We start from the raw sequence: 9,270 nt of genomic DNA, 5'->3' as shown, positions 1-9,270 counted from the left end.
TGGATTGCTCCTCCCTTGGGAAAAGGCAAGCCCACTCGTGGGATTGTTTTTGCTCAGGGACCTGGATGTACTTGGTGGGTAATGCGGGAGAATGGGGCTACTCAGTGTGTGCCTCAAGGAGATTTAACCTTGGGGGGGAAATAATCTGTGAGCTGAGTTGTATGTTGCAGGAAGTGATGGAGGAAGTAGGAACGACGAAGAGTGAACCAGATACATGCGATGATGACCCAAACCTAGCCGGTGCTGGAGTTCAACAGTCAAACATACTGCTCCTGTCCTGAACATCCACCTTGACAGATGGCAGCCAAGTCACTGAACATCTAGAGGAGTGAAGAAAGCTTACGGAATGGATAAATGAGTGTTATGTGGGACCTGGGCATGACGTAAATGGTATGGAATAAGGGGTGGAGATTGTATCGGGTCTGGCTGAGCCAGAATTGGTTTTCCCCTGTAGCAGCCCTCATGGTGCTGTGTTTTATGCTGGGAGCTGGCAGGGTGTTGATAGCACACTGGTGTTGTGGCTACTGCTGAGTAGTGCTTACACAGCACCAAGGCTCTTTCTGACATTTCCCCCCCCACAGTGGGACGGGGTGGGCAAGATCTTGGGAGGGGACACAACCAGGACAGCTGACCCGAACTGACCAAAGGGATATTCCATACCATATGACGTCTGCTCAGTATAAAGCTGGGAGAAAGGAGGAAGGGGGTGGGGTCACCCTTGGTCCTCCGAGGCAACCGCTACGCGTATCAGAGCCCTGCTTCCTGAGAAGGCCCGACATCGCCTGTTAATGGGAAGTAGAGAATAAATCTGTTTTCTTTTTTTTGCTTCCGCGCGCGGACCTTTGCTTCGCTTTGCTTATATTAAAACTGCTGTTGTTTTACCCACAAGGGTTGTTTTGTTTTCCTATCTTATTTTCTTTCCCTTCTTTGCCCTATTGAGAAAAAAAGGGGAAAGGGGGGGAAGTGATAGAGCGACTTGGTGGGTACCTGGCATTTAGCCAAGGTCAAACCACCACACATGTCTTTTCATTGTTAACTTTAACAAATTACTGTATTATGCGGTTGTATGTCTATTTCCAGTTCTTTTCACTTTGTTGCCTTTTTTTTTCAGTAAGACAGGTAGAATGGAAACGTATATGCAGCAGGTGCATCCGCCCAATGAAAACAGAGCTTCTTGGCTGCTGAGGTGTGGCAGCTCCTGACTGCGTTTGTTCTCAGGGCTTCGCGGTAGTTGGGGCCTTTGGCCAATGGGAGCTGCTATTGACTACAGGTCAGATTTGGCCTGGCTATAAATGGAGTCCCCTGGGGAGCCACTTGGAGCTCGTTCCCTGGAGCAGCACGCTGTGGTGGAGGACTCTCCCCTGGGGTGAGGACGCTGCCCAAGGAAACTCCTCGAGGTGCCTTGGGTCGGGATGCTGCCCTGAGCAGATCCTCGAGGTTGAGAGCCCTCACTTGTCAGGTGAGTGATAAAGCGTTTCGGATTGCTGTTAAACCCTAGGGAATGGGGCTTTGTTCTCCATTTTGGGTTGCTGTTAAACCTTAGAAAGTTGTTCTGTTCTCCTCTCACAGACATTTGAACCTCTAATTTCACAGAATCACAGAATCACAGAATCAACTAGGTTGGAAAGGACCTTGAAGATCATCTAGTCCAACCATTAACCTAACACTGCCAGTTCCCATCTACACCATATCTCTCAGCGCTATGTCAACCCGACTCTTAAACACCTCCAGGGATGGTGACTCTACCACCTCCCTGGGCAATCCATTCCACTGCCTAATAACCCGTTCTGTAAAGAAATACTTCCTGACATCTAGTCTAAACCTTCCCTGGCGCAACTTGAGGCCATTCCCTCTTGTCCTATCTCTTGTTACTTGGTTAAAGAGACTCATCCCCAGCTCTCTGCAACCTCCTTTCAGGTAGTTGTAGAGGGCGATGAGGTCTCCCCTCAGCCTCCTCTTCTCCAGACTAAACAACCCCAGTTCCCTCAGCCGCTCCTCGTACGACATGTGCTCCAGACCCTTCGCCAGCTTCATTGCCCTTCTCTGGACACGCTCGAGTAATTCAATGTCCTTTTTGTAGTGAGGGGCCCAAAACTGAACACAGGAATCGAGGTGCGGCCTCACCAGTGCCGAGTACAGGGGTAAGATCACTTCCCTGTCCCTGCTGGCCACACTATTTCTGATACAAGCCAGGATGCCATTGGCTTTCTTGGCCACCTGGGCACACTGCTGGCTCATGTTCAGCTGGCTGTCAATCAACACCCCCAGGTCCCCCTCTGACTGGCAGCTCTCCAGCCACTCCTCCCCAAGCCTATAGTGCTGCTGGGGGTTGTTGTGACCCAAGTGCAGTACCCAGCATTTGGCCTTATTGAACCTCATACAGTTGGCCTTAGCCCATCGCTCCAGCCTGTCCAGGTCTCTCTGCAGAGCCTCCCTACCCTCGAGCAGATCAACACTCCTACCCAGCTTGGTGTCATCTGCGACATGGACAATTTATGGAGAGCTAGTTAATTGTGTTAATAATTAATTTTTTATGTTTGGTGGTTTGTTGTTTATTTGAGAGCCTCTGTAACAGTATACTACTAGGTGTTCTTCTTTATAATATAGATATGCACTGACCCTCCAAATTTCAACAGTTTTTCAGAGATAATTTTCAGTGATCTTATTCTGAATTTGGGAGCATAATGCAACACCTTAACAGAACATAACTAGCAAACTGTGAAGTATCTTTTTTATTTCTTTTTTTGAAAGTTTAGAACTAGGCATCACAAGACTTCATTCCTCTGACATAATACACTTACTGAACAGAGTTGGAAGTTATCTTTTTTTCATTTTTCTAAAGTTTTCTAAAAACTCTTTACCTATAGGTATTGAGTCAATCATGTTAATAACCAATTTTCTGCTTTGCTTGTCTAATATTAACTTGTTTAATAGAAAACATTCATATCCAACATAGTTTGTTCTTTTTCCTTGGAGACTCGGTAGACCTTCTCATTCTCTTGAACTCTAAGTCAGTTACAAAGTTGATTTGTCATTGACTATCTTTTAAACATGTACTGCTTTTTACTTTCTTTTTTGTCTTCTTGTCTCACTTCTACTACTCTTATAGTTGCCTGTCTAGCATTATTTCATAGCTAATCTGAGTTGATTATTTTGGTTGAGAATACCATTGCCAGTATCCCTGACCATCTAACTGAACACTGTCTTTGTTTCTTCTAGGATGCAATGTATCTACTTTAGAATACATGATTTTAAAAGTCTAATTATTTTTTTACTGGGTACCTCCATACATCACATATTCAGTGGCTACATATACAGAAGCTGTGAATTGCTTCCTGCTGGAGGGTTTTTTCATAAACACCTCTAATTTTTTTTATTAACACTCTCAAGAATGTTACTTAACAAATCTAAACCTTTATTGGGTTTTAGATTCACAGATTTCACTCTGGTTACATAGAAACAAGGAAAAATATCAAGAGAACTAGGGATACATTGTAAATGTAATGTCAACAGACAGAATTGTGTACACTAAATATATTGTAGAATACCTAACCAAATTACTATAATTTACCAATGCTCATAAAAATTATTAATTTAACAGTTAAAAAGCATGTTTAGAAAGAGGAGAAACTGTTTTTCCAATCATTGCTTAGGCACACAGTACATTTACTATATTTAATTCTGTTTGTTAAAGTAATATTTACTTTATAGTTTCACCAGAGACATAGTGCTGTTAAAGATTAATGCTTCTGGTGTTAGCGTTAGGTAAGATTAATGCATGGATTGTGCTAAAAACCTGAGATTTATAATAAACACTTGAAGTGTAAACATCACCACTTACTTGTTTATAAATGATTTGAAATTGTCTGTAGGTAAAAAAGTAATTGCTGTTATTACTTCATTAGTATAAATCACTGAAGTATAGAACTGAGTTTGTAAGGGGCCTCAGCAATTCAGTCCCTTGCTCAAAACAGGACTAATGAAGTTAGATTATATTGATCAGGGCTATATCCAGGATCATATGATCCTGAATTATTCACAGAAGCTCTACATTAAATTATTATATTATTATGTCCCTTTTCTGTCCAAGGTCCAGATACACACCCATTTGTCATAGAAGTTAATACACTTTTAGGTAGGCCTTTTGAAAGTATATTAGTTTCATTTTCTAAACATGTACAAAGTCTTAGCATAAACAAAAACATAACAATAGAATCAGAGGTTATTCAGTGCTAATAGATATAGGTTTGGAATTTGGACCCTGTAGCATTTACCTGCCACAAGTGATAGCTCTTGCATGGCTGCTCCATTCTATTAGAAGCTCTTCTTCAGTGTGTCATTCTTGAAAATATGAGATTATGCAAAAACATATTTCATTTATTTTTTGAATATATCTCACTGTCAAAATCCTACTGAACAATTTGAAAATAAATTCATATTGTTTTGATATATCTTGTGATTTTTCATACTTTTTTTTTTTTTTTAGATTTTGAGGCTTAATTCATGACTTAAATGCTTGGCATTGATACACTGAGAACTGCCATAGGCAACAGAGGAATAGTGCATTCATGTTCTGGTTTGTTATTAAAATACTAAATAGATTTTTATTTTTTTCTTTCACTTACAAGAAAAACATATGTAACAGGGAAAACTCTCAGGTAGATTAAAACTTACCAAACATTAATTTTTTAGTCCAAAACTTTTCTGGAAACTCTTAGTAACTGCAAATTTTAAAACATTATTTTTATTTTGAACTTTTTGGTACTGTCTGAAAGAGATTTTTTGTCATGATTTTTCCAGTTAAATTCAATAATTGAAGTAAGTACGCAAGTTTCCACGACAGTAATTGAAACTATTGAAGTTTGGTCATCCCATATTAGAGACCAGGTCAGGATCAGATACTGATCAGGATCAAATACTGTGCAAGCTGGGAGAAAGAAAGTAAAAACAAGTAAGTTGTCATCTCTTGAGTATATTCACATTTCAAATGTGCCTGTACAATTTTTTTTAATGAGTTAATAAAATTATCTGACTTTCTAAAACAATGAGTTTTGCCTTGGTTGCAGTTTGTATACTCATATTTAGTATTTCTTTATGGCTTTATGCAATGACATTTCAAACCCATGGAGTTGTTTCAACAGATGACAGTGGGAATTCATTGAGCCTCATGTGGAAAATAATACACTGCCTTTTTTTTTTTTTTTTTTTTAAATTATTTAATCAGATATATTGCTATTAGCCTGGACAAAACTGGAACCGGATACTGGTTTTTAATGTCTTATGGTCTACTTAAATAAATAACATATTTAATAACTAGGAGACTGTCCACTAGGCCAAATCCATATAACACTGCAATTCAAGGTAATTAATAATAACTTAAACCAAGAAGTCACAGCACAAAGATTTATCAAAGAATGCTGAAAAACAGTATTACCTAATGCCACCTTGTGGATGTTTCATAGACCTCTTGGAGGAGGGGGGGATAGAGTAAGAGTTAGACAAAGCAATAGCTTCCACATAGTTAGTTTGCAGACCCTTTAAAAGTTTCCAAAGAAGATAAGTAGTAAATTTAAATAAATTTGAGCTGGATTTTCCCCAAGACAGACATCTCAAATACTTCATCAGCACTTTGGAGATTTTGAAAACAGAGAACTTGAAAGATTTTCAGTGTGTTAATAATCTTAAAAGAAAAAAAGGTATAGCGTAATTCAGTGTTTTGGTGGGATTGCTTGACAATAACATTAAAAACACACCCTTGAAAACATTAGTATTTGAAATTTTGAGATTGTCTAACTTTGTTGCCAAGAGTTGCCATTACATCACTTGTTGAAAGAAAATACAAGGAAGTCTTTGAGTTACTTCCACATGGAGCAAGACTTCCACTTGCAAAGGACAGAGAGGACTCAGTTGCAGGAGACAGCATGAAAACAGTCTTTGAGTGTTCATGAAATATAAACTAAAACAATGCTTTCACATATACTATTAAAAATATTATTAAAATTTTTTTAAGAATTTTATTCTTACACACAGAAAAATATCACTTTCAACAAATGTCATATTTTGAACAAAAAAAATCCTTTTGAAGATTATGACAGAATACTTTCAACATTATTTTCTAAATGAAATATATATATTTCCCCCAAAAATATTTTTGTTTTGAAGTGTAATTAATGAATTGAAATTTAATTCACCTAAAAGCCCCAAGTAAAATAAAGAGAAAACTTAAAACTTCATCTGATTTTCCAGTGTGAAAAACTTTTTGCTGTTTGGATTTTCTAATTTTTTTCTGCTCAGGAAGATAATTTCTCACTGACATGTACTCTGTAGCAGCACTGTCAAGGTTGCTGGTCTGTTTAAGTAGTCTAGACTAACTCACTGTCTTGTGAACAAAAAATTCATAGAGGATGCAACTCTGCTGACTGGTACAAAACTACTCTCCTCTCTACAGCTTTCTGGAAGGAGATTTTGGAGCAGGCTCCCTTGTTTCTACCCAGGTTTTCTTGCTAAAAGAATGATCTGAATTAGCTGAGACTGATGTCTGCATAACTCTGCACTGGTGAGGCCACATCTGGAGTATTGTGTCCTGTTTTGGGCACCTCAATATGAGAGAGATATCGAGGTTCTGGAACGAGTGCAGAGGAGGGCAACAAAGCTGGTGAAGGGCCTGGAGAACAAATCCTGTGAGGAGCGATTGAAGGAGCTGGGACTGTTCAGTTTGAGGAAGAGAAGGCTGAGGGAAGACCTCATCACTCTCTACAGCTACCTGAAAGGACATTGTAGAGAGGTTGGTGCTGGTCTCTTCTCACAGGTGATTAGTGACAGAACAAGGGGGAATGGCTTTAAACTCCAACAGGGGAGGTTCAGACTGGACATTAGGAAAAAATTTTTTCACAGAAAGAGTGGTCAGACAGTGGAATAGGCTGCCCAGGGAGGTGGTGGAGTCACCATCCCTGGATGTGTTTAAGGGTCATTTAGATGAGATGTTGGGGGATATGGTGTAGGGGAGAACTTTGTAGAGTAGGGCTGATGGTTGGACTCAATGATCCCAAGGGTCTTTTCCAACCTGAATGATTCTGTGAAATTCTGTGAATATGAACCTATTTTCACAGTGTATAGATGACAGGGAGCCAAGTACTTTGGAACTAAACAAGAAATGACTCAAACTCATAGCATACATCCACTCTCAAGCTCTTTTTGTATAGATTTTCTATGGATTTGGGGTCTCAGATCAGGCTTAGGCAAATCTGCAGTGATGACAAAACATACAGAATAAACAAGAATCATAAACTAAATTCGGTGTATTCTCTTTTGTTTGAATCCATGATATCCTTTGGCTTTTAACAGTTATCTAGCATAAAAGGAGCAAGTGGCTGGCCGAATGTGATTTAAGCAAATCTGAAAATGAACAGAAGCTAACTTCATGGAAAATAAGAGTAGAGACAATAAAGTTTTTTAAAGTGAGGACTTGTTGAGTGTTTTGTAAAGCACAATGAACTATAAAGTATGAAGGTCTGTGGTCTGCTCAGAAGCTAAAATAAATGCTATGAGTTACAGTGTGTTTGAAAAATAGACATGAAGTCAGGTATGTAGGATACTTCACAGGAATTAAGAATACATAAATTCATTTGTAAATGTACTATAAAATCATAAGGTGCCTTGGAGAACTAGTTTATAATCTCAGCAACTCAGTTTTCATGTCTATAAAATGATAATATTAGCCAAAGTGCACTGTGGATGAAAAATATTATTTCAGTAACAAATAAATGTTAGGTAGCACCTAGGTATTGCTAGGTATTGCAATCTTTTTCTCAGAAGTGTTATGAACTGTGCCAAATCTATACACAGATCAAAAAAAGAGAATCTCAGTTTTACAGTAGACGTCTGGACAAAAAAATAATGTGATAGGTATACATATGGCCTTACAGATGTTGTAGAAAAAATGGTCCTATAAACGACTTAACTTTTCTGAATTACCTTTTTTAGCAGGATAGAACTTTATATTAGTATGCAGGTCATGAATATTTGGGATTTCTGTAGTATATTTTGTTATGTACCTTATGGTTACGCAGGAACCCAGGAAATAGCACACACACTTTTCAGATATCCAAATAGAAAAAGCAGGCAATTAACATTCATAGGTTAAGTTTGATCTGACTAGGAAGAAGCATATGTACTAATGACCTTCTCCTTGGCTAGCCAGATGCATAAGTTTTTATGTTGGAGGGTTTTCTTTTAATGAATGATATTTCTGATGCAATTGTGATGTAAAATTATATGTATTCATCCATAAGATTCTGTCCTTCACTTTCAGCTAAATGACTTGTCATTTGTGTCTGTCAGGGAGTCACAGGGTAAGGCTATTTAAGCTGTCAGGACCAGTGGCACGGTAAAATCATCATATCAAACATAGGCAAACATTCCATATGGATCTAGAAGTATAGTTTTCATGCTTCTTAGAAGCTGAAAGGTTTCCATCATTTTCAATATTTTATCTTGTACTCCTTCATCCACAACTGGTGACAAGGAATGACAACATTGACTCAATGTGCAAGAAAAATGACATTGATATGAAGAGTTGGCTTGGGAGTAGTGATGTGCTCTACAAATGCAAATACTGCTCTTCAAAGGCTGCTTATTTTTCAAGCACATCAGCCATGACTTTCACTTTTCTCATTAAATAAAGTGACCTGTAGTGATGGCTTTGGCTGGGATAGGGTTAATTTTCTTCACAGTATGGGTCTAAGTTTTGGATTTGTGCTGAAAACAATGTTGATAATACAGAGGTGTTTCCGTTACTGCTGAGCAGTGCTTACACAGAGTCAAAGCCTTTTCTGCTTCTCACCCCACCCCACCAGTGAGGCAGCTGGGAGTGCACAAGAAATTGAGAGGTGACACAACTGGGACAGCTGACCCCAACTGACCAAAGGGATATCCCACACCATATGATGTCATGCTCAGCATATAAAGTCTGGGTAAGAAGAAGGTGGCAGGGACATTGCAGTGACGTCGTTTGTCTTCCCAAATAACTGTTGCGCATGATGGAGCCCTGCTTTCCTGGAGATGGCTGAACACCTGCCAGCCAATGGAAAGCGGTGAATGAATTCCTTGTTTTGCTTTACTTGCACGTGCGACTTTTGTTTTACCTGTTAAACTGTCTTTATCTCAACCCATGAGTTTTCTCACTTTACCCTTCTGATTCTCTCCCTCATCCCACTGGATGCGGAGTGAGCAAGAGCCTGTGTGGTGTTTAGTTGCTGGCTGGGGTTATAA

At 39.1% G+C, this 9,270-nt stretch overlaps 1 long non-coding RNA gene across 1 annotated transcript in view; it reads left to right on the top strand.

Moving 5' to 3' along the window:
- The first annotated feature begins 270 nt into the window (after window positions 1–270).
- Window positions 271–9,270, top strand: part of LOC141949933 (uncharacterized) — a 730,729-nt gene continuing 721,729 nt past the window's right edge. The window contains exon 1 of the long non-coding RNA XR_012630895.1: window positions 271–1,020. This is a non-coding gene — a long non-coding RNA (uncharacterized LOC141949933). The remainder of the gene's footprint in view (window positions 1,021–9,270) is intronic.

The sequence above is a fragment of the Strix uralensis genome, chromosome 1, assembly GCF_047716275.1.
Source record: "Strix uralensis isolate ZFMK-TIS-50842 chromosome 1, bStrUra1, whole genome shotgun sequence".
NCBI lineage: Eukaryota > Metazoa > Chordata > Aves > Strigiformes > Strigidae > Strix > Strix uralensis.
The sequence above is the reverse complement of the archived record's forward strand: the minus strand, read 5'-3'. Positions and strand labels throughout refer to the sequence as shown.